Below are 27139 nucleotides of genomic sequence, written 5' to 3' on the forward strand. Positions count from 1 at the left end.
GAAGTACCCAGGAGGATACATCCAGCATGCACATCTTTAAAATTGCTAATAGGACAATCAACTGAAAACAAAGTTATAAAAGATTGGGTCAGGCAGATAATGAGCTCTGCTATAATTCTGTGATTTATATTGTTAGTCATAAATCAGTTATTTGTGATTATTATATTTAACAGTTTTCCTGGACTATTAAAATTGTAGAGATGGGGTGCCTTGACACTTGTCAATAATGTTGTCATTTTAGTCAATAATGTTATCATTTTATTACAAAAATAAGATTAAATTATTTACAAATCCCTTGACTTCTGTTGACTCGCCAGTAAGAAACAAACTTCAACACCATCATCTGATACGCACCATTTTGTTGTGTCCCTTCAGACAGCTAAATTGATTAACCTTGATAGAACTCCACATGCATTACCTTCCCTTGAAATAGTAAATTAATGAATTTCATTTATTCAATTAAATCTGGTTTTTACTTCAGCTATGTCCTTAAAGGCAGCTTTAACTTTTATTTCTTTGCTGTTGACACATTGTGAAAAATTGTATACAGGAGTTCAGGAAAAAAGCAAGCCAAAACAAGGCCATAAACTGGTTTTCAACTCTTCTCCTTAAAAAATCCATTGATCATAATGAGAATTACATGTAATATCCATTTGACACATTTTTTTTCAACTATGCCATAGTAAACAAACACATGGTTGATTTTTTTAATTTTAGGACTGGTATCTCCAGTATTCCTTTTTCTCTTCAAGCTGATATGTTTAATAAGTACATTACTCTCATAATTATTCTTCAAAACTGAAGACATATCCTGGTCAACATTTATTTCAAAAGGAACTTTCCCAAGGAAATGAAACTAAAAAACAAACTATTAAATGAAAACTAAAGAATGCAAACTGAAACTGAAGAGTTCAATTGATTCATAAGTTTTTACTGATATGAATATAAACACAGAAAAAAAATACATTTTCACAAAAAAGAACATTTAAATACATTCTTAGCTTAGTTATAGCAATATTTGTTAAGTGATCCTATATTCTTTTTCATTTACCATTTTCACCTTATCACAAGAGCTCAAGCAAAATTTTTGATGTTTAAAGAGGTTTCTAAATTAAATATTCTACAACAGCTGAAAGATAAGTAGGGAAAAAGTTATTAAATTCTTCAATTATTTTTAATACACTCCTTTTGGAATGCACAATCATGCCGTAAATTTTCATCTGAGACCTGAGACTCAAAAAGTGTTTATGAGTCATATGAAATGCAGAAGGTAAATTATAAGGCAACAATCTACAGACAGATCTAGGATTCAAAATTTCTTAAAGTCAGTTTGAATCTCCAATTGATTTTGATCTTTCACAGAGAATTTTTTTCTCTCATGTTTCCACTCCTCTTAGCATGAGGAGTAAGTTGGAGAAGATGAACTATCAGCTTTATTTCTGAAATCTGTTCTGATTTTTTGCATCTGCATTCTGTCAAAATCATTTGGTAAGAATAATTTGATCCCAGATGACCACGTAAAACTTACTGAAAATTAAAAATCTCTGACAGAGACCAGTGCGTATGTAATAATGAGTTAGGCAGAAACTGAAACAGCACAAAATTATGTCCCTTCAACTCCTTAACTGAAAATCAATATTTTTTTACAAAAACATTGATTGCAACATTCAAGATAGATCACTTATTAAAAATTTGAAATGCTAAACATGCTAAGCATTTCCTCACATTGCTAAGGCTTTCATGGTTAAATCTGAGCTTACTGAGCAAGCCCACTCAAACCAACACTTTGGTTAATTTTATTGGTTTGCAGCAATCTAATTATTTTTTTAAATTCCAAAACTTTTACTGCTCCTGTGCCTATTACCTTGGCAACTGAAACTTTCTTCAAAGCTCTGAATTCTGCCCACTGAAATAGAGCAGAAATAGAGGAATGTTCACCATAATATCTGTGGATTCATTGCAATCTATGCTTAACACCACAATGCAAAAGGAGAAACTGCAGAGCAGGAGAGAAATGGTGATGCTGAACATCAGAAAGGGAAAAGATCTTGTTTCTGAGGGGCAGCTGATGATTTTATCAGCAGAAGGTACCTCTTCACTACAGGGTCTGGAGGTTAACACCTTACTTCCACTATGTTCCCTACCAGGATTTGTTCCTTCACTTGCAAGGCGATTATGCCTTTCATTGTGCCTTTCGGCTTTTATTGAGCAAATGTCCATGACCTCTTGGCTATCACAGCAGGTCCATGTAAATGCCATTCACATAAAAAGGAAAAAGAAGAAAGATGCCCCATCCTTGGAAGCATTCAAGGCCAGGTTGGATGGGGCTCTGAGCAATCTGGTCTAGTGAAAGGTGTCTCTGCCCATGGCAGGGGGTCAGGAACTGGATCATCTTTAGGGTCCCTTCCAGCCCAGCCATTCTGTGATTCTATGAAGAAATAAAAGAGAAGACTTATGAAGGATAACAGAAGTATTTATTAAGGGATTACAAATACTGTAAATAAAAGGAAAGAGAAAACAAACCAATTAATAACCATCAATTTCTCTCCTGACATTACAGGATACTTAATCATCTAATTACTTATACTTTCAGTATGTTTCCAATTTAAATGGAGCTTAGAAGGCCCTCACTATCAGGATGTCATTTGCACAATGTTGAGTAGGAGGAGACTAATTTTTCTAATAACCTTAGCTTTTCTTTACAATGTTCTTGATATATAGAGATTTGAGGGATAAAATTGAGGTAGGAATAGAAAAAATACATGGAATGAGTAAGAAAAGTGTCCTGACAGTCCATCTTCTGATTAAACAAAATTCTCTTTAAGCCCAAAATAGCACAATCCACTGACATACATTTATACCAAGGGCAAGTAAAAGCAAATTTACATTCTTAACACATGGGCTGGAAAAGTACAGTGAGAAAAATGAAAATCTACACAGAAGGACAGACCTTTCATAATTCACATGCTTTATTCATTAGGATCTAGAACACTCAACTTGTTAGAATTATTTTACAGTGCTGAATGAAAAAAAAATGGGAAGAATTTAATGTCTTTATGCTTTCTGCAGCAACTCCACTGTAGACAGATCAAACATTGTCTTATTTCACAGATCTGTAAATAGCAACAGTCAAATAAAAAATGCATATCTAAAGAACCCTGAATGGGAAGCTGTAGGAGTGCCAAAATACGAGTGAAATAGAGTCTGGATGTCCTCTAACTTGTGGTAAATACATTTTGATGGCTCTAAGATTATGTTTTGTGGGAGGTGCCTCTGTAACTTCGTATATTTGCTGTTTGGAGGATGGGCTAAAACTGTGCTGCCTGTTTCTTTTCCTGGTACAATGAGTGATGTGGATAATGTGAAATATGTGCATATATCTATGTCCTAGAAAAATGAAGTGCAGATCTCTGGCTTGGCACTGTATCATAGAGCTGTAATGGTTTCCTTTACATCACTCATTCTTGTAGATGAAAGATATTGGATAAAATTAACACCATTTTCATTGCACAACTACACTCCAAAAGTATGCTTTGTGCTTCCTCAAGAAGTTTTCATTCCTTTTTCTTCAGCTAATGTGCCCTTTTTTGAAGGGCAATGCAAAGCAGAAAAAGGAAAATAATACTTTGGGTCCATAAGAGCTCCTGCCATGAAGGCTTTCAAAATAGTTGTTTTATGCACTGAGAGAAAACAACATAAAACTTTAAGACTCTTTTTCATCTAAGTAAAATATGCCTATTTCTCTGTCTGCTGCTGATTTATGAATGGTAATAGTGAGAGCATTATAGTGGCAATGAAATGTCTATGATGGCTTATTGACAGGAAACTCTCCACAGACACAATCAAACTTTGAGACTTTGAGACTCTAATGTCTCATTAGCCACAGGAGGCAAAACTCAGGAAGAGTTGAGGTTTTCTCTTGTTCAGATAGGGCCTCAAAGCAGGTGCCTCTAACTGTCATTAAGCAAACTCAGGGTATGGTTATTTTACAAAGAAGTTGGAGAAAAAGAGGATTAGGACTTCAGGCCTAAAAGAACTGCTCTGGTTGGAAATTTTACATTCCCGTGGTATGAAGCAACAGATATGGGCTCCTGGGTTTCACCAGTGCAAAGAAAAAGGCCACTGAGCTTTGTTTATTACTCAAAAAAGCCACCCTCCACTGTCCTTTTTGAGAGATTCTATAAACAGCATTATACTTCTGTAGTTTTGCTGCTGTTTTTATTCTCCTGCAAAACAACAAACAAACTGAATGTAAAATTCTCATGTAACTATGATCTGACCCACTTCAGATGGGTGGGTCAAGGTCTCGGCACTTTTCTTTGTCTGTACTTGTGAACATGAAACTTTCATTTTTGATAGTTGTTTATGTCAACCAGGATACAAAATATATATAGAAGTCAATAGTTATTTGCAGTTCCAGCTTTTTTTTTCCCTACTAACACAGGAGAGCGCAAGCAGAAAATTCCAAACAAGCCAAATCAGTGAATTGTGCATGTCAGCTAAATAATACTTGCTGATTGAAGTAGATGGGGAATGAAAGCTCGAGAAGCAACTCTTTAACACTTTTCTTTTTGGCTGAGTAGTTGCTTTTTAAGCTCTATCATTCCAGGTGAATTTGGTGAAAAAAATCCAAGGGTTTTGAAAAGCCTATGAATAGAGTCAGTTATTCCATACTTTCATGCCTGATACCCCAATATTTAAAATCCAAAACAATGTGTTTTGCAAGAGAAGAATAGGTGCTGCACATGTTGTATGGGTGCATTTTAATAAGAAACATCAGTAAATGACAGACAGGGGAAATGATGACTGAGAAAACTAGAAAAATGCTTATATGAGTTTGCATAGCAATTGCATCATGCTAGAGCTAAAGTATCCCTTTAGCAAAAAATATCTCTTCATTTAAACTAAGTGTAGAAATAGCTAGGTTGTTTTCTGCTTTACAGTGTCCTGAGTATACTACTCTGATCAATGTAAAGTAGAAGCAAACTTACTCCTTTGGAGACTTCTCACTTCTGTGACAGTTTTAACTATCCTGTTAAATATCTTTTTCTGCCCCTGTAATTTGATGACAGCAAACTGACCTTGAAAGACAGAGGAAAGTTGAATCATAAATTTTGGGTAGAAGGGAGAAAAATAGGGAATAACCTCTTTTAGGGAATAACCTCTAGATCTAAGAACCAAGGAGGACTAGTGTAAATACTGTTTCACAGATACTTATCATCTTTCCTGACTTCCTACAGACCAACATAAGAAAACACACCAATGTTGATCCATGTGGCCCCACTTGTATGCACTTTAAAATAAAAAGCTTCATTTTCTTCATCGTTTGACCCTTTCTCTGCCAAGCAGTCACTTTCAATATTTCTGCACTCTCCATTACAATCCCCAACAACTGCAGTTAAAAAAATGTTTAATGTATACTGGTAATGATTTTGAACAGTCCAGAGTAACCTATCTTTCAAAACTGCCAGAGTTACTCAAAGCTTGAAATGCTTGAAGCACTTGAAGCCTGCTTTGCAGCTGTTTGTCAACATTTTGCAGAGGCTAAAATTTTTTTTAAATGTGTGATTGGGTAATGTTTACATAAAGACAATAAGAAAACAGAGATGCTTTTCCTTTTTTTGTGAAGGTAGGAGTTGTGTGTTGTTTTGCAAGCCTGAATATCTCCTAAATGTCATGTATGTCTCCTTATCAGAATATTTCCAGATACCTTATTTTAAGTCTTTCATTAAATTACCATATATTTTCAGAGCATTAACCAGGAATCAGCATTTGTGCATTGCTAAGTCAAGAAAACAGTGAAGTGTTATCACAAGCTGCGTGATGCCAGGATACCTCATGTTTCATGCTGAACCAAATCACATTAGCCAGGCAATGTAGGAAAGGGCTCCATTCAAATTGTCTCCAACATGAATGGGAACAAGCTCCTCTGTTTCTGTTCTTGAAGCAACCTGAACCAGACTGGCCCTGCCAGCCACCTCTCTCACAGCTGCAGGATGTGGCTGCCAAGCTGACTAGAATATTGCTTCTAGGACAGATCAGTGCTCCTGAGCCACGTGTCCTAGAGGGCTCCAAGACCTTGTCATTATCCCTTTTGACCACAGCAGGGTGGCTATGATGCTGTTTGTGCACCCGAGGTTTAAAACTTTGCCTTTGGGCTGGGAGGAACACTCATTTTCCATCAGTGACAAGTCTCTAGTTTTCCTGGACAATCTAAGTCCATGAAAGAAATTACCTCTCTAAGATGGTGTCAGTAACTTGAGAGTGGGTACAAAAAATGTATTTGGCCCCTCAATCCTAGACCCATGGGGACATTTTCAGTGATTGCAGCTAAGTGACTTCATGGAATTTCTTCCTCTATTTATTTCTTCTCCTTGTTTAATTAGAAATTTCATAGCCATAACCTCTCTGTAAAATTTAATGTTGTCTAGAGGTAATTGAGGTTTATGTAAATTTTTATGACATACTAATGGCTTGAATAGAACTGAAACTGAAGACTATTTCATAAAGGAAACTGAAGACTGCTAATGAAAGGTCTCTACAGTCAGCATGGTGAGAGACAAGATTGCCTTTCACCAATATAACTCTAAGTTGAGCTAGTCTACTTTCAAATATAACATTTAAACCTTTGGCTATTAGCCAAAAAAAAAAGTATATAGGTATAGTTTCCCATACAATTCCTGAACTGATCTGGTGGTAGAAAGAAAGACTTCAATATACTAATTTTCTTCAACATTTGGAACTTCTTCTATCACAAAATGCTCAGACCATTTGGAATTTTAATGCCTGGAAATAATGCTTTTTAAAAGTGCCAAAGAATTTTGGGGAATTAATTCCTATTAGAGCAGGTGAGAATACAGTACCCTTGGGAAAGGTAATGTATAACAGTTCTTTGCCTTTGGGTTCATCTCTTCATAAGAAACCCATCTGATCCCCATCTTAGCATTTTATTACACAGTAACTAGTCACAAAAATTCTTATTTCTATGTTTTATGTTGCTACTGAACTGTGCAAGGATCAAAAGCAATCACTTTTAAAGGAACTGCAGTCATTTCACTCCCACAATATTTTATCTTCTCTGCTTTCTCTTTCTCCTTTCTTCTTCCATTAAAACATTGTTGTTGTTGGGCTTCAAAGTCGTTGGGTTTCAACTAAGGAAAAACATGTCTTTCATCACAGAAAACTATTCTCTTCAATGACCTGAAGATTTTTATGATGATTTATCCATCAGAAGAGGGGGAGAGGAAGTGATGATTCAGTATTCTGGACACCCTTAAAATAGCTCTCAACAGAAAAATTAACTTTCTTTGGATTTCAACAAACTTCGACTATGAGAAAAAAAATGCAGTATGTATTTCATTATCTTCTATTCCAAGTCATGCTGGATTCAAAAACCTTTCTGCCTCTCCTTAGGATAAATTTCATAGGGAATAAAAGGTTTTCTCTTTTGTACTTCAAGTGTTTAGTTTACTTGTCCACACAATTTCTTAGTAGCCTCCAGCCGGTGAGCCCAAGAAGGAAGACTTGGCAACTGTCAGAGCACTTAGGAACTATAGAGGGAAGATAAAGAGTATTTCAGGAGCAAGAGTAGATTCAAATCAGCTAAATTTTTCCTGCTACTGGAAAAATTCCCTTTGAAGCTGGAAGCCGTGTGTATTCAGAATATAGAAGGGGGAGAAAATGCTTTGAGTGTCCCAGAAACCTCTGAATCAATTAGTGAATATTTGTGACTGGGCCAGTGCTTGCACTGAAATTGCAATGGAGCTCTATGCTTCAGATCACAGCACTCCCAGGTGGTCTTAAAATCCCATCAAGAGAGGATTTTCTGTCTCCATGGTTAATCTATTTCCACTTTAATTACTGATAAGAGGTAGAAAACTTACATATGCAATTTGTTTGCAAAGGCATGCAGCCAGAGGAAATGTCAACATTTTACCACAGAAAAACCCTATTAACAGTATGGGTAAGCAAAATATTTAAAATAGAGAAAAATAGCATCAGGTAAGAGCTTTGGGATTTGTGTATATGTGCGCAGGACTCACATTATATATATAAATATATTAATTTTCTTATTATAAATTATCATTTGTATAGGAAGAGATAGGGTTTCAGAAGTGGGTCTGTCTGTGGTGTTGGTTTTTTTTTTTTTTCCACAAGACTTACAGAAATTTGTTTTACAAAATGTTTGTTTTTGTTTAAGGATTCTCTCAGGAAAGAAAGAGAGAAAGAGAGAAAAAGAAAGAAAGAAAGAAAGAAAGAAAGAAAGAAAGAAAGAAAGAAAGAAAGAAAGAAAGAAAGAAAGAGAGAGAAAGAAAGGTATATCTTATACCTGCCAATATGAAGAGAAATTAAGCTAATAGTTCAATAACAACACTAGATTTCACTGAAAGAGTTCCAGTGCAAACACTTATTTTCATTTTTTCATTAGTCAGGGAGTAAGTTTTTTTACCCTACCAAAAACAGCATAAGCATTTCCTAGTTTTCTGATTAAAAGTATATTTCAGTAATGAAATGAGGCAAGTGAATCCTTTGGATGCCAGTGCCTCAAGAATTTTCTTATTTCTTTTCAAACTGCATATACTCAGGTTTTTCAATTTCTTTTGAATTTGAAAAGCAAAGCTTAAACCAAAGAGACTAGACACAGTAATAATGACATCTTACTATTTCAAATTATTGAGGCTATTAAGACTTCTTCCTTTAGGATGACGTGCTCTCCTGTGGCAGAGTTTTGCCATTAGTTCAGGTGGGAGAACATGTACTCCTCTTCCATCACATGCCTTTGACAGGGGCTTCACTGCTTCTGCTCCAAACAAAGGCCCACACACAGGGCTGTAGGCAATAAAGCCCTCAGCAGAGGTAGCTGGCCGACTCCTCAGAAATCAGCATCCTCTTGAGTTGCTTCAGGGGGCTTTTCTTTGCTTGAATGTTGTGACATTGCCACTGACTGCTAACCTGAGTGTCACAGGAAGAGTTATGCTGGGAAGTTATTTCAGAGCTATACTCTGACTTGTTGTTACTTCAGAGCTATATTCTGATGTGTTGCTGTCATATTTCTGCAAAGTGTGGTTGAACTTGCTTAGCATAAGTATCTGAGCTGTTTGGCTTTTTTTGCCATCTTTCTAAAGTTTGCTTGGTACTATAGGCAGTTAAAAAGGTCTGTTTAAGGCCAGTTTGGCTACAGACACGAATTTTTCTTGCTATAGTGACTTCAGAGCATTTATACCATCTTAGATATAGAGGTTTTGGGGAAAGAGGGTGATTATTTAGCAGCAATTTTGGGCAGTGAGTTTGGGGACTTCAAATGTTTTGAGTATTTTGTAGTTCTGGACATCTACTATCTGATATAACTGAGGCATAGGGATCATGAGGTCTGCAGAATGTTCTATGAACATGATAGAAGTTGTTTTTGTTGTAATAGTTTGCAAGAGAAAAGGATTTTTTCTTTCTTGTAAATCACACACTACCTCTATAAGCTGTTTCAAATTCTAAGCTTTCTGATTTTTACTGGCAGAGACCGTTTATTCAACAGATTTTCTGTGATACAAAGTATGCTTTATGAAATACAGTAGTACTTTTTTCTGAAGTTTGTCTGGATCAAAGCTGGAGTCTTGCTGATTGTGACAGGATTAGCTAAATCTGCAGAGATAATAATGCAGAGTGATGTAAGTTACATACAGTATAAATGATGGCACTTTTATCTGTCTATGGTCTTCAATGTAGGATTGGTTTTCTACAAGTTGGTCAAGAGTCTTCAGATATATTTCAGAGGCTCTTTTTACAATAAATAAAAGTCAAGCTAATAATTTTTTCAATGCTGGAATAAAATCTTCGATAAAAAAATTAATACTTTGTTTTATTAAATATTTTTGGCAATGTCTTGCTTTTTTTCCTTGCTGACCCCTAGTTGTCATCTAGCAAAATTATAAGACCAAGTTTGAGTTTTACGTTCTTGGCTTTTAGCACTGCAGTAAGCATTTAAAAATATTCAAGATTATATCTCATGTAAGAATAACTGACTACAAAACATTTATAAAAGGACCTATGCCAGAGGTATGTGAACAGATCATTGCATCAAATCCTCATGTGTACAAGCACATGCTTGACATAAATAAGACTTCCAGTGCTGTTTCTGAAGTTCTATCTGGCAACAAATAAAACTTTCAAATTTTTTTCTGAATTATTTTTAGTCTGGTTGACTACAGTATTAATTGCCACTTTCTCCATGGTTACCTATTCACAGCAGAACTACCTGCCTCCAAACTTGTCCTGTGTGAACAGAAATCTAGAGGATTTCAGATCACAACAATTTATGTGCTCTCATTATAATGACCTGCTCAGAATTATCAGAGAGAAAAAAAGTGCACTGCCCTGTAACTTCCAAGGTTGTCTGCAGGAGACTCGGGACACAGCTACCAGTAATCTCTGAAGGAGTCCTGTATGCAGGAAAAGAGAAGGAAATGCAGTTTAAAAGCTGTCACAAGAGGTTGTCTGAAGTCTTTATGGAAGCTGACAGTATAATAACATCACCTGCCTCTTGGTGACAATGGAGTGGATTGGCCTTTCTTTAGAATAGTGCAGTGCATGCAAAAAAGGTACACGTTTACAACTCAACTAGAAAAACATGAGCTGCATAGTTGTTCAATAGGTGACAATCTGTAGGATGCATAGGGACAGATGACATTCTCTATACATAGCTTCTGTTAAAAAATAGAGCTTATTTCTGCTTCTACAGAAAAAGAACTGAAAATCTACCATTTAACCATGCTAAGACATACACCCTGTAGCAGAATTTACAGATGCCCACCAAATGAGGGAAAAGGTGGAAGACCTAAAATGAACAGTTGACAAGACAGAAGTCATTTTTGATACAAGGAAGAGCAGAATGCCCATGAAGATTTTGGGAACAGGAGGAAGAGCAGACTGCACAATGACTTACAAAGAAACAAGAGCTGTGAAGATCCTCTAGCTGAGGTTGCTGAGTTAGCTGGTGCATCTTAGCCTTTCTTCTGGAATAGAAATTAGGTGATGTGTGTGATTATGGGCTTGTTTGGAGTAGATGGAGGATTCATGGGATGTTTCCTTGACCTTAATATTTGGATAAAGAAGCCATTTGGCCATCTCTTGCTGAGAGTGTGATTTAGCTGATGACTGAGAAGAGATATACAAATACAGCTTAGCTGTTGGTAATTTTTTAATCTCTGTTGTTTGCAGTATTCAGACAGCTTAAACAATAGTCTTAAAGAATACTCTAGAAAGCTGAGAGTTGTTCATGATGTTGTTCATACTTCTCATAGTCTGGTGGATGCTGGATAAAAGAACTGTGAATTTACAGGGAAAAAAAGAAGAAAGCATCAACATAAATTACAGGTTATCTGTCATTGCGTGCTGTAAATCCCCTTCATTACCACTTGTTCAGGTATTCTGGCCAAGAGCTTAATAAAACACAAAGAGAGAAAGGAATTAGAGACCCATAAAATTATGGTATATAATAGTTTGTTTCCAGTCAAAAGAAAAAAAATCTCTGCACCATATATATGGATGATGTGCTTTTTCCCAGCAATCAGTTGCCTCGTTGGCTTTGCAGAGGAATATCAGATTCCAATGTATGATCACAAGTTCATACAATCCTCCCACAAGTTCCCTGGAGGGAGGATTTTCTCCAAAGAATTGTTTATTGTTTAATGTTGTGTCTCAAGTTAAGTGTGCAATGAAAATACATTGACAACTCTTACCCTTTGAAACTCAAAGCAAACTATTTTGGAACAAAAGTCTTAATTCTCATGTCAGGTGTTATCTGGAGATATTTTATATTATCACAGAAGAACTTTGCATCATGCATTTTGCTGCTTCAGAGTCAATAATTTTTTAATGAAAACTTGAGTGCCTAGATACAAAATGGCATAGGGGCATTTTAAAGACCTTTTAATACATTTGCATTTCCTACTTTCTGCTGCATAGGTAAAAATTATAGGAGTCCATAATAAACAATAAGACAGAAAAGAACAGTGGTCAGAATACTGAATAGCCTTACAAAACTACAAAGTGGTTGTTTTTAAATTTATTTTATGTTTTGTGGGTTTGAGGGGAAAATAGGCAGTTTTTTTTAGTTGAGGTTTTTCTGTCCTTGGTGACTACTTGCTATTTGTTGGGGGTTTTTATAGTCTTCAGAATACCATGAAAATGAACTACCTTGGGCAGGGGGCAGGGAAAAAAAGGTCAGCAAAACAGAGCTGTATTGTGCACTCAGTATCGAAGACAGCAAAAGAGTTCAGGTATCATGGGGTTTTAATTTGCTCATTAAACCAAAGCATCAAAATAAACCATTTCAGAGTTCTTTTTGCTGGTGTTTATGAAAAAGAAAGCTTATATGTGAAGAAAGACTTATTTTTCTAAACAGAAATTTTGACTGGTCTGCATGAAGAATGCAAGCAGTATTTTATTTCATTTGGGAGTTATCAGTTCATGCACAATAGAAATGTGTGCAGCAGACGTGCAGTCATGGAAACTATGTGTGTCAGCCTGGGATGAAATTATGCATTTTATGTGGGGATGCGTGAGTTTGCATTCAAATGAAGAACAAAACACTTTATTGATGGCACAGGGTGTACTGTTGCAAAGCATTCATGTCAGTTCCTTTTTATAATTGCTTTATTGGCATGAAGTATTTGCTTTTCATTTTGAAGTTTCTAGAAAATATTTAGTGTGTACATACTACAAATGAGCCTGGTAGTATTTTTCCTGCATTTTTTTCCATAGTGTTGTAGCAATTTCCATAGGTTGATACTGCAAGGAGAATTGTACTTGCAGAAGAAAGGTTGAACTAATAAATCAAGACATTCAGCAAGGATTTGAAAGGGCTGAAGTAAAGCATAAATCTGAATCTGGCAAAAGTGCAGTGCTAACTTGGACAATAAAATAACACATGGATGTCTTCCAGGCCCTACAGAGATGTGAACATTGTGTTCTAAACCAGTTGCCCCTTTCTTCAAATAGCACCTGGTGTTGTCAGTGGGAATCAAGAGGCAGAGACTGTTCCTCAACAGCAGATTGCTAAACACCATCAGATTTTCCAGGTGAGAAGAAAAAGGGCAAGCACCCCAACAGTTGTCATAGGTTTGAGGTGATACTGACCCCAGACAACCTGGCCAGGTATCTTCCATTCATGGAGTCATGCTGGTCTTTAGAAAAACAGAGGGAAGAGGGTTTGAAGTGATCATTGGAAGACTTCTCCAGAGAGCTGCCCTTCATTCAGTCAGGTCTGTCTTTTTCAGAAGTAATCTGGTATGGAACAAATACCAAGTACTTCCTTATTTTCTTGTTTCCATTTAATATGAAAGAAAAAAGTATTGAGGAGGCTTGAGAATTTCAAATGGTTTGGATTGCATGTCTTTAATTTTTTTTTCTATCTGTGTGAGACTGAAATTTAATGACTCAAACAATTGGCTATTTTGTTGACGATGCATGGTAACAGCCCAGGTGCAGAGGGGTGCACACCCACCACCAGAGGCTACAAGCTGGAGTTTGAGCTGGACAAAGGAAAAGGCTCACAAGTCGCAGATCCTGCTAGGTAAAAAAATGCTTTTTATAAGCCAATACCTCCCCTTACACAACCTTAAACAGAAAAATCTTATGCACAGGTATAAAACTCCTCCACACCCTCCCCAGGAAGAACCATGACATTCAGACAGAGGACTGAAGATATTCATCCCTTATGATGGAGCATAACTGGTTAAACTGCACTGATGTGAGAGGCAGCTGTCATGTCGTTCAACATGTCATCAACCATCAAAGACCTCCAAAACTCTCCCAAATTAATTTCTGGACAGACTAGTCATGATCCACAATGTTGCATCAGACATTGTAAAACTCCCCCACCCCTCAGTGGAGGTACCTCTGTGTTCCCAGCTGAATCTAAATATATCTTAATCCATTGAACTTTATATTCCATGGGTTCTTCCACCCCTGACAGATCAAGACTGTGGCCATCACTTTGACCAATGGATGTTGAAATTGCAACAAATAGGTCTCATTGCTGGATCCACAGGTGGTAATGCTGTTCTATTATTATCCTTTCTTTTCTTTTTCCTTTTTTTCTTTTCCTTTTTCTTTTCTCATTTTATGCTTTTCTATGGCTCCATTTCTACAGATAATAACCAAAATGGCTTCAGACCACTTTTCCATTGCAACCAAATTGCTCTGAAATAAACCTGCCATATACATATTTATAACTGCCACTCATTTAGTGTCATTTCCCCCTAATCTGTCCCAAGGGATCTATTACTAACAAGAATCTCAGTTGCCCTGCCATCAGGGGCAGGTCATAATACCATCTCTTTTTCTGGAAGTAGGTTATTTTCCTATTTTTTCTTTTCTTTTACCTTGAAAAGCACTGTAACAGCACAGGCATTTCATCGTACTACTTTAGTGTTAACTCTTTAGCACAGTCTAAAGCCTGTGCTTTCATAGAGGCAGTATATGCTTAGAACTAACCTCCAGAGCAGCTGATCTTTTAGCAGGACAAATTAGAAATTGACGAGGTTGCTACACTTAATTAGCTATAGAAATTGAACTAATTTTCATTGTGAAAGAAAAAAAAAAAGACTAAAACCTGACAGTGGTCAGAGTGCATGAAATTCTCATGGAGCAGCTTATTATCGAGCTATTGCTGACTTTTTTAGGTGCAATATTTCTATGGTTTGAAGGTTTAGGAGCAGGAGCACGTTGTTCTCACCTCAGTTACTCCTGAGCTTCCTGGATGTCATGGGATGACCGCTTTTATCCCAATATTGTGTATTATGTCTGGCAGCTGTGTTTTTTTTCTCTCTCTCTCTCTCTCTTTTCACCCCCCCCCCCCCCCGGCCGTCTTGCCGCGGCGGGGCGGGGAGGGAGGAGGGAGGGGGACTGGGTGTACTTTGGCTTTTTGCTTTTGGCTTTTGGCTGCTTGGCTGGCTGGCCTGCTTGCTTCTGCTTGCTACTTCGCTTGCTTGCTGCTGCCTTAGCCCTAGCTGATAGCTGCCTTTTTTCCCTTTGCTGCTTTCTGTGCTGTTTTTTTTTCCCTTTTCTTTCGTCCTCTCTTTCTTACCCTCCCCTGAAGATACTGGACCGGCTCCGGACCTGACCTGGGACGTCCGGCGGGACCTCCGGAGCCTGCGAGAGACGCTCGGCACCCTCCACAACACTGACTGGTTTTCTTTTCTTTTCTTGTGTTGGGGAGTGTTCTTTTGTTATTTGCCAATAAATAGGTTTTGTTTTCCACTTTGCTCCTCCAAGGAATTCCTTCCCGAACCCGGTATTGGGGGGGGAGGGGTGGTTGGAGATTTCCCCTAATTTGTCCTAAACCAGGACATCCTTCTTGGTGCATTGGCCGGGAAAGAAGGCCAAAGACAGTGGAAAACAAACCTATAACAATAATATTTTGGTTTTGGTTGTTTGGTGGGCATATTGGTAATTCAGAATGTCATTTGGGGTGGAAGCTTGCCGGTATTTCTGGTCCCTAGGGGTTTTTGAAGCTTTCATATCTTTGTGGTCCCTAGGGTTATTTCCTTACCCAAAAATAGCTCTTGTGTTGTCCCTAATAAGTAGCTTTTGTAAGCGGGGGGCACTAACCAGAATAGTCATTGGGCTGGTCTTATGTGTGTGGATTTGTCGGATAAAAATGCTGGACTTTGTTTCAGGAATGTATGGATTGTTGTCATGGCTGTGTACTCAGTTTGTTTGGGGAGAAGAAGGCGAAGGGGCTTCTCAGCTTTTGTCTTCCTTCTCCTCCAAATTGTTGACATCTCTATTAGGAAATGTTGAATTTCCCCTGAGTTTAAAAGAAACCATCTTTCTGGCATTTAATTTATTAAGCCTTTTCTATACTGTCTGGAGTGTATATAAAATGAAAGCCGAGATTTCTAGAGGGGTTAGAGAGACTCCTGATTCAGGAGTAAAACAAAGCAGGAAAAATCTTGACTGGAGTGGGAAATGGGAGGATATGGGCCAGACTTTAAAGGAATTCTCTGATCCTATAGACTGGGACTTTCCATCCGATCAAATTCAGAACCCAGTCGAGGTGGCAAAGTATTTGAGGGAGAAGTGCCATGGTAATACTAAGGAGGAAAGGATTACTGCAGTGAGCTGGGCCTTGGCATTTGTTTACCGTACTCTGCTAGATACTGTGGAGCAGCAGATAGCAGACAGGGAACAGGGAGATAAGTTAGTTACTATCCCAGTGACCCAGGCTGCAGCTAACATCCCAGGCTCCAGGCTAGCAGCTGGATCAGACAATAGGCCCCAACCCATGGCTGTTGCAGCTAATACAAGAGGTGGAAAGTGTAAAGACAAGACCGATCGAAAGGTGGAAGATGATGATGATGATGCAGGAGAAGGACCCTCACCAAAATCAGAGGCCACATCAAGGGGCACAGATTCTGGAGCTAATACTGACTCCTTTTCTCTGAAGGACCTCAGAGGCCTAAGAAAGGATTACAGACGACAACCTGACGAATCTATAATTAGTTGGTTAGTCCGCCTCTGGGATGCTGCAGGGGAGGTTACGATTTTGGATGGTACTGAAGCGAGGCATTTGGGATCCCTGTCGCATGATACTGTCATCGATCAAGGTATGATGAGCAGGGCTAGCCCTCACAGCCTCTGGGAACGGGTCCTGGAGAGTGTAGCACAAAGATACTTATGTGCCGATGATCTCTATATGCAGCAGACACGGTGGAAGACCATAGAACAGGGGATCCAACGCCTGAGAGAGATAGCAGTGGCAGAGCTCATTTTCTCAGATGATATAACAACTAGGAATCCGGACCTGGTACCATGCACACCTGTAATGTGGAGGAAACTTGTGCGACTTGGGCCACCTGAATACGCTTCTGCCCTGGCAATAATGAAGCGGGATGATACATATGAGACTGTGCTTGATATGGCGAAGAAGCTTCGAGCGTATGCAGATGCTGTGCATGGACCAACTCATGCCAGAATTGCAGCAGTGGAAACCCAACTGCGAAAACTAGAGGACAAAATAGAGGAGAATCATAAGAAACTCTGGGAAGAGATTAAGGAGGACCTTATTCAAATCTCGGCTGTGCAAATTAGAGGCCCTGGTATCCAACGCTGGCGCTCCTTTGATGGGGAGAGAAGGTACACCCCACGGGCTGAGTTATGGGCCTTTCTGCGTGAGTCTGGAGAAGACATGAGGAGATGGGATGGAGAACCCACCACTGTTTTGGCGCAACGGGTGCGTGATTTGAAGAGAAGAGGAAGTATCACCAAAAAGAGGGCAGCTCCGGTTGCTCGCAGCCGAGATGTTGAGTATGACGATGACCTGTCCGATCCACTTGAAGGAACTTCTAAGGCATACGCCCAAGGAAAGAAGGACAATCTGGCTTAGAGGGGCCCTGCCTCTAGCCAGGAAGAGGCACGGGAAAATCGGGTTTTTTGGAAGGTGTGGATCAGATGGCCTGGCACATCAGAGCCACAAAACTATGAAGCATTGGTTGACACTGGATCACAGTGTACCTTAATGCCATCAGAACACGTGGGGACAGAACCTGTTTCCATTGCTGGAGTGACGGGGGGATCACAACAGTTGACTTTGTTGGAAGCTGAGGTGAGCTTGACTGGGAAGGAGTGGCAGGAACATCCGATTGTGACTGGTCCAGAGGCTCCGTGTATTTTGGGCATAGACTTCCTCCGGAACGGCTATTACAAAGATCCTAAGGGATTCAGGTGGGCTTTTGGAATAGCTGCAGTGGAGATAGAGGGTATTAAACAATTGAATACCTTGTCTGGACTATCAGAGAGCCCATCTGCAGTAGGACTCTTGAAGGTAGAGGAGCAACGAGTACCAATTGCCACTTCGACAGTGCACCGCAGGCAGTACCGGACAAATCGAGATGCCGTGATCCCCATCCACAAGATGATTCGAGAGCTGGAGAGCCAAGGGGTGGTCAGTAAAACCCACTCACCCTTTAACAGCCCTATCTGGCCCGTGCGAAAATCTGACGGAGAATGGAGATTGACTGTGGACTACCGTGCATTGAATGAAGTGACTCCACCACTGAGTGCGGCTGTACCAGACATACTGGAACTGCAGTACGAGCTGGAGTCCAAGGCAGCAAAGTGGTACGCGACCATCGATATTGCTAACGCGTTTTTCTCCATCCCTCTGGCAACAGAATGCAGGCCTCAGTTTGCTTTTACATGGAGGGGAGTGCAGTATACCTGGAACCGACTGCCCCAGGGGTGGAAACACAGTCCTACCATCTGTCATGGACTGATCCAGACTGCACTAGAAGAGGGTGAGGCTCCAGAACATTTGCAATATATTGATGATATCATTGTTTGGGGGAACACGGCAATGGAAGTGTTCGAGAAAGGAGAGAAGATCATTCATATTCTCCTGAAAGCTGGATTTGCCATTAAGAAGAGCAAAGTCAAGGGACCTGCCCGAGAAATTCAGTTCTTGGGGGTGAAGTGGCAAGACGGACGGCGTCAGATTCCTGCGGATGTTATTAACAAAATCACTGCTATGTCCCCACCAACTGATAAGAAGGAAACACAAGCCTTCTTAGGTGCTATAGGTTTCTGGAGGATGCACATCCCTGAGTATAGTCAGATTGTGAGACCCCTTTATCTGGTTACCCGCAAGAAGAACGACTTCCATTGGGGCCCTGAGCAGCAGCAAGCGTTTGTCCAAATCAAGCAGGAGATCGCTCATGCTGTAGCCCTTGGTCCAGTTAGGACGGGACCAGATGTGAAGAACGTGCTCTACTCTGCGGCCGGGAGCCATGGTCTGTCCTGGAGCCTTTGGCAGAAGGTGCCTGGCGAGACCCGAGGCCGACCATTGGGATTTTGGAGTCGGAGCTACAGGGGGTCTGAAGATAACTATACCCCAACAGAAAAAGAAATCTTGGCCGCCTATGAAGGAGTCCAAGCCGCCTCGGAGGTGATTGGTACAGAGGCACAACTTCTTCTGGCACCCCGACTACCGGTGCTGGGATGGATGTTCAGAGGAAAGGTTCCCTCTACCCACCATGCCACCAATGCTACTTGGAGTAAGTGGATTGCCCTCATTACGCAGCGCGCTCGAATTGGGAAGTTAAATCGCCCTGGGATCCTGGAAATAATTACAAATTGGCCCGAAGGTGAGAGCTTCAGTGTCGCGGATGAGGAACAAGAGCCAGTGACTCGGGTTGAGGAAGCTCCGCCATACAATCAGTTGCCAGCAGAAGAAACACGTTACGCTTTATTCACCGATGGTTCTTGTCGCGTCATAGGGATGAAACGGAGGTGGAAAACAGCTGTATGGAGTCCCACTCGACGGGTTGCGGAGGCTACTGAAGGAGAAGGTGAATCCAGTCAATTTGCTGAAATCAAAGCTATTCAACTGGCCCTAGGTATTGCAGAGAGAGAGAAGTGGCCAAGGCTCTATTTGTATACCGATTCTTGGATGGTAGCCAACGCTCTATGGGGATGGCTGAAGAGATGGAAAGAGGCGAACTGGCAGCGCAGAGGAAAACCAATTTGGGCTGCGGAAGAGTGGAAAGATATCGCTACTCGGTTAGAGAAGTTACCTGTGAAGGTTCGGCATGTAGATGCCCATGTCCCCAGAAGTAGAGCTAATGAAGAGCAGCGAAACAACCAGCAAGTACATCAGGCTGCAAAGATAGGGGAGTTGAAGATAGATTTCGACTGGGAGCATAAGGGAGAGTTATTCTTGGCACGATGGGCCCATGATGCCTCAGGCCACCAGGGTAGAGATGCCACCTATAAATGGGCACGAGACCGAGGGGTGGATCTAACCATGGACAGTATCTCTCAGGTTATTCGTGACTGTGAGACGTGTGCTGCCATTAAGCAGGCCAAACGGGTGAAGCCCCTCTGGTACGGTGGGCGGTGGTCTAAGTACAAATATGGGGAGGCCTGGCAGATTGATTACATCACGCTGCCTCAAACCCGCCAAGGCAAGCGCTATGTACTGACCATGGTAGAAGCCACCACGGGATGGTTGGAAACCTACCCTGTGTCTCATGCCACAGCTCGTAACACTATCTTGGGCCTTGAAAAGCAGGTCCTTTGGAGGCACGGTACTCCTGAGAGAATTGAGTCGGATAATGGAACTCATTTTAAAAACAATCTTATTAATACTTGGGCTAGGGAACATGGCATCGAGTGGGTGTACCATATCCCCTATCATGCACCAGCTGCAGGGAAAGTGGAAAGGTATAACGGATTGTTAAAAACCACCTTAAAAGCGTTGGGTGGGGGGTCTTTAAAAAACTGGGAGCAGCATTTGGCGAAGGCTACCTGGTTAGTTAACACTCGAGGTTCCACCAACCGAGCGGGTCCTGCTCAGTCTGAGCTCCTTAATATAGTAGATGGGGATAAAGCCCCAGTGGCCCATGTCAGAGGTTTGTTGGGAAAGACAGTATGGATCAACCCTGCCTCGAGTGCAGACAAACCCATCCGTGGGATTGTCTTTGCTCAAGGACCAGGTTATACATGGTGGGTAATGCAGAAAGATGGAACAACACAGTGTGTACCTCAGGGAGACCTGATTGTGGGATAAGGCTCATATATGAATGTCATTGTTTGCTGAATGTGAGACAGAAGGAAACTGTAAGTGTCAAAGGTCTGAGCAAGTAAGATGAGAGGAATGCGTAAGTGTCAAAGGTGTGAGTAAGTGAAATGAAAGTTTTTATTGTATGTTCACGATATGGGATAAGGGGTGGAGTGTCATGGGATGACCGCTTTTATCCCAATATCGTGTATTATGTCTGGCAGCTGTGTTTTTTTTCTCTCTCTCTCTCTCTCTTTTCACCCCCCCCCCCCCCGGCCGTCTTGCCGCGGCGGGGCGGGGAGGGAGGAGGGAGGGGGACTGGGTGTACTTTGGCTTTTTGCTTTTGGCTTTTGGCTGCTTGGCTGGCTGGCCTGCTTGCTTCTGCTTGCTACTTCGCTTGCTTGCTGCTGCCTTAGCCCTAGCTGATAGCTGCCTTTTTTCCCTTTGCTGCTTTCTGTGCTGTTTTTTTTTCCCTTTTCTTTCGTCCTCTCTTTCTTACCCTCCCCTGAAGATACTGGACCGGCTCCGGACCTGACCTGGGACGTCCGGCGGGACCTCCGGAGCCTGCGAGAGACGCTCGGCACCCTCCACAACACTGACTGGTTTTCTTTTCTTTTCTTGTGTTGGGGAGTGTTCTTTTGTTATTTGCCAATAAATAGGTTTTGTTTTCCACTTTGCTCCTCCAAGGAATTCCTTCCCGAACCCGGTATTGGGGGGGGAGGGGTGGTTGGAGATTTCCCCTAATTTGTCCTAAACCAGGACACTGGAGAAGGAGCACTCTGTCAGATTCACCAGTGAAGAAAAGGAGCTGAATGGCTTATAGTCTTGTCTTCTTAAAACACCAGTGGGGCTTGCTTGAATGCGGTACCTTGTGCTGGGTGCTGACCCAAAGTCCTGTATTCAGTGTCACTGAAGTCGCTATTGTAACGTCAGCAATAAACAGAGTGAAGCTTCAAGAATTGATACCTGTCATACCAGGGGTATGAAGGCTTTGAGTTAATTTTTACAGAATCACAAATATCTGATAGAAAATGCAATAGACATGTATCCCTTCAGGACTCCGTTGATAACACTACCATTTTTAGTAATAATTTCATCAGTTTCATTCCCGATTAAGTGTTTCTTTGAAAACTTTTAATACTTTATTTCCTCAAGAATGCCCTCTGTCTCGATGTGCTGGTTTTGGCTGGGGTAGAGCTAACTTTCTCACAGTGCCTAGTATGGGGTTGTGTTTTTAATTTGTGCTGAAAACAGTGTTGTTATTGCTGAGCAGCACTTGCACAGAGCCAAGGTCTCTTCTGCTTTTCATACTGCCACACTGATACCCATGGAGATATATGGAAAATTCAACAAGACACAGATGGGACAGCTGACTCAGCCAGCCAAAGGGATATTTCTCACCATATGGTGTCAAGCTCAGTATATAAAGGCAGGGGAAGAAGGAGGAACATTTGGAGGGATGTCATTTGTCTTCCCAAGTCACTGTTACATTTTTGTTTTCATGGAATGTGTGTTGTTAGAAGGGACTAATCAGGAGCCAAGTCCAACTCCTGGGAGTCTGTTCTAATGCCCAACCATTTCTCTGGGTGGAGAACATTTTCCTGGTACCTAACCTAATACTCCCCTGACTCAGCTTCATGCTGTTCGCTTGAGCCCTGTCACTGGTCACAAAAGTAGAGACCAGTACCTGCCCCTCCACTTCCCTTATGAGGATGCTGAAGACCACAATGACATCTGCCCTTAGTCTCCTACAGGCTGAACAGAAGTGACCTCAAATACAGCTTCCTCTCCAGACCCCTCACCTTCATCATGACCCTCATTTGGATGCTCGCTGATAGCTTAATGTCTTTTATACTGTGACACCCTAAACTGCACACAATTTTCAAGATGAGGCTGCACCAGTGTGGAGCAGAGCAGGGCAATACCCTCCTTTACCTGACTGATGATGCTGTGCCTGATGCACTCCAGAACACAATTGCCCCTCCTTGCAAGGGTACTGCTGACCCATATTCAACCTCCCATTCCCCAGTCTATACACACAGCCAGGGTTGCTCCATCCCGGGTGCAGAATCCAGCACTCAACCTTGTTAAGATTCAAAAGGTTGGTGATTGCCCATCTCTCTAATTTGTCCAGGTTTCTCTGCAGGGCCTCTGTGCCCTTGAGAAAGTGAACAGTGCTTCCCAATTTACTGTCATCAGCAAACTTACTTGGTATTCCTTTGAGTCCTATGTACAAGTTGTCAATGAAGATGTTGAGGAGTGTCAGGCTGAGGATGGAGCCCTGTGGAACCCCACTGGTGACCAGACACCAGCTGATGTTACCCCATTCCCTGCAACTCTCTGTATCAGACCCTTGAGCCAGTTGCTCACCCAGTGCCTGACACAGTTATTCAGCTGTGGGATGGGCATTCTGTCCACAAGGACACTGTGAGACACAGAATTAACAGCTTTGCTGAAATTCAAAAAGATTCTATCTACTGGAGTTTGTAGATCAGTTAGGTAGATTACCCAGTTGCAGAAGGATATCAGGCTTGACACGCAGGACTTTCTCCTGTTGTGCTCTGCTAGCTGCGATGGAACCTTACTTTCCTGGAGATGGCTGAACACCTGCCTGCCCATGAGAAGCCGTGAGTGAACTCCTAGTATTGCTTTTTTTTGTGTGTATGGCTTTACCTACTAAACTGTCTTTAACTCAACCCAGAGTTTTCTCACTTTTACTCTTCTGATTTTCTCTGACACCACTAGTGAGGGAGTGAGCAAGTTGGCTGCATGGTCCTTAGTCACTGGCTGGAGTTAAACCACACAGGACTAGATTATAGCTATGTTATAGTTACATGCCTGGATAATGCTGTGGTTACTACACATGTCAGCAGAAAAAATTAAACATTTAAATTCAGATAGCCCAGTGACAATAGTAGGAATGTTAGCTGTAGCTCACTGCAGCACCCAGAGTGTGTTTCTGAGGTCCATGTAATTTGTGTCCCAGAAATGCTTTTTTGCACATCTGGAAGCTGATGCTGCTGTACCTTCACCATTTCTGTTCACAGCAGAAATGACATGTGCTAGCAGCCAGACCATGTTCTATGATATGTTCTGAGCCTGCTCCTGTATATTGGCAAGTGTTTACAGGTGGGAAATGATTCAGAATCAAAGCCTTTAATAAGGCAGGCTAAATGCCCAGCTCTATTATTCCAGGATGACCTCTCCATTTAACTGTAAAATTTCTGAAAGTGCAATGTGGATTGCACTGAGAAAAGCAACAGGTTTTTTGGGGTCACAAAATGGGATTTCTGCTATGTAAATGTTGCTAATCAAGGACTGCTAAATAGTGCATTTACATTATTTAGGTACTAATACATAACTTTAGTATGGATAATTTGTCTAAGAATCTTATCTATTTCTTTTACAGAGCATTAGCAATAATTTCAGCCTCACCAAACACAGCACTATTTATTCTGTCTTTTTCAAGCTGTGTAAAATCACTCCAAATCATATCTTCACCTGAAATAAGAATAATAGCTTAGATTTGTGAGAAAGATGGACAAGAAATTTACAGGCCTCATTTCTCTTGTAGGATAACCTTGAAAAAATTAGTATCTAGCTGCTTATTTATGCTGATGGATGTTTTACTCAGAATTTCACAGTCAATCAAGAAATTGAAAACAGATTTACTACACAATAAATGGCATGATACCAAACTAAAATGTAGTCAATTTAAGAAAATTACTTTTAAGTGTTTTGAGGGGCTATATTTTTGAATACTATTGCTGTTTTTTCTGGTATTATTTATTATTATGCGCTTTTGTGGCATTTTCTTATTTTTGGAGATTCTCCTCACTCCTGAAGCTTTGTGAAAAACTTTCGCAAGCAAGGCAGAATATTGACTGATAGACCACATCTGTAAGAGAGAAACTGATGGCTTTAGATTGCTCACTTATGTCGACTGCATAAATGAACAAAGGGAAATAACATAACTAGTAATGCTATGAATGGTGCGGCATAGAGGAGAAAAAATATATTTCAGACAAAAATCATGGTTGTTAAGTTGACGGCTCATGATTGGCATGTGTTTTTTCAGCTTTGAAAGAATATTATTTCAATACCTTACCAAGAAGAAAAGAAAATTGTAATTATTAAAAAGCCAAGGAGTGGGAGCTAATCTTGTACTTCAAAGTGAATAGATATACTTGTTGTTTTCTTGAATGCATGAAAAGTAAATTATAGTAGTGCATTATTTATATTAACTTGATTTCTTTATTTTTATATGCAGGAAATTTATTCCTTTCATTCTTTTCTTATATTTTTTTGGTTTCTGCTTATGCTTTTTCTTTATTTTTTTCCTTTCAGGAGTCCTTGGTCTACACTTAGCTTTGTCATTTAAGCCATGGTATTCTTCTTTGCAGCATGTTGCTCTGAGACGTATTACAGCAAGGATATAGATCTGAGCTTCACTGTCAAGTGTTAACCTACTATCACCTAAAAAGAATTATTGCAATTTAACATGTTCTAATTAAAGTGTATTCTAAAACTGGATCTTTTTTCACAATTGTTCTTTATTCCATTGTCTGTGAAAAACAGGTATATCTTTATTCTAAGTTGGTCCGTATTTTGATCTCAGCATAGATCAAATTAAATACATGCAAGCAAGTTTATGAACTTTTTACACTTTTTTTTTTTAATGCTTCTCCCTTTATATTCCAAAAGCCATTAAAAGAGTACATTTCCTTAGTAAGAGCAAAATGTACTGTATTCCAACTAAACTGCAGAACACTGGGTGATTACCAGGCCACAGTGAAGGTTAAATGATCAATCATTACTGACTCATAATGAGATGGGTAGAGAACAACCATCTGAAATTTAACAAGGGCAAGTGCAGGGTCCTGCAGCTGGGCACGAATAAACCCAGACACCAGCACAGGCTGGGGGCCAACCTGCTGGGCAGCAGCTCTGAGGAGAAGGACCTGGAGATCCTGGTGGACAACAGGCTGTCCATGAGCCAGCAGAGTGTCCTTGTGGCCAAGAAGGCAAATGGAATTCTGTGGGGCATTAGAAACTGCATTGCCAGTGGGTCAAGGGAGGTGATCCTGCCCCTCTACTCAGCACTGGTGAGGCACATCTGGAGTGCTGTGCCCAGTTCTGGGCTCCTCAGAACAAGGGAGACATGGAGCAGTTCCAACAGAAAACAACAAGGATGATTAAGGGACAGGAATATATCTCTTATGAGGAAAGGCTGAGGGAGCAGGGCCTGTTCAGCCTTGAGAAAAGATGGGTTAAGCAACTAGTGAAAGGGGAAACATCAGGCACCAATGCTGGAATTGGTCAGGAAGGAGGTTAGCATTGGGGAACTTTGGTAATTGCTTTGCTACCTATCAGCTTAGTGACATGAGCAATGTTGTTAGCTTCTTACCAAAGAGTGTTTAGGTGCTGTCAGCAAAAGTTATTTCACTTAGAATGAGTCAGAAGACCTTGACAGTTAATGAGAATAAGGGAGACATAAAAGCACAAAGGCAAACTTAAAAGAACTGAATCAATTTCTGACCAAGCCAATATCCGATTTTGAGGGACTGGACAAAAATTTTGAACGCTTTCTTGGGCATTCTGGGGGTGGATGATTCTGTGGAGGAATGGGAGGACGGCCTGTCACAGCATCAGTGACGCAGGGAATCTCGGAAGAAACAGAGGACACAACCGAAGCTGGAAGCTGATCTGATTCCTTCTTCCCAGGGATCAGGGCACTGTCTACAGTGCTTGGACAAACTTCGGACACGTTAGAATGGAAGGAACCTTGAACAAAACTCGAGATCTCCTCAGAAGAGGACAACAGCCCAGCACCACTCGGAATTAGTCTCAGAACTAGGTGTTCTGTTTTGGTGTTCGAGATAGTTTCTATTATGATCATTTTGTTTAAAACTCTCCATTAAAGCTCTGGAGACAGGCATTAGTTTGCCTACAGTCTCCTCCTTTTTGAGAGAGAATAGATTATAACTTTTCTAGTTTATCTGGTCTTAAAAATCACAGGTAAAAGCAGACTGCTAGTCTATATTTTGAGTATTCGCTTTTACCCAGATTAATAAGTCTTTCAGTTCATGTTTTGAGATGGCTGAACGTCTTTTATCTTGTAAAATTTTTTCAAGCTGGTAAAAAACGTCTTATTCTGCTTTAGATAAATGATTTCCTATTTCGTTGCCGAAGAGCCCTTAAGTCGCTACTTATTACTTACAAGGACATCAGGTGCAGATGACAAAGGGGATGATCTATTTTTCTTTTTAACAGCCTGGGCTTCTGGCGACTGAACTGTCTATGATCTTCTTTTTTAGTCTTCTACTTTAACAAAGTTCTTCACAGACGAGCACTATTTATCACCAGTCAGAAGTATATATACAAATCACAAACGGGACGGGACTGCTGTAGTAATAAAGCCTCCGAACGGCCTTATCATAGAGCTGAGTCATAGGGCTCACGAACTCTGTCCCCAGGGGAATAGAGGGCCTGGAAGCCAGGCTAGATCAGGCCAAAAGGCTGCGGGTCAAATCCCCAGCAAGCTTGGTGTTTATCAGCTCTTATAGTGATTAGCTCACTCTAGGA

Source organism: Melozone crissalis, unplaced genomic scaffold (assembly GCF_028551555.1).
Source record: "Melozone crissalis strain CALT ecotype California unplaced genomic scaffold, PUWL_Pcris_2 ptg000006l_1, whole genome shotgun sequence".
Classification (NCBI taxonomy): domain Eukaryota; kingdom Metazoa; phylum Chordata; class Aves; order Passeriformes; family Passerellidae; genus Melozone; species Melozone crissalis.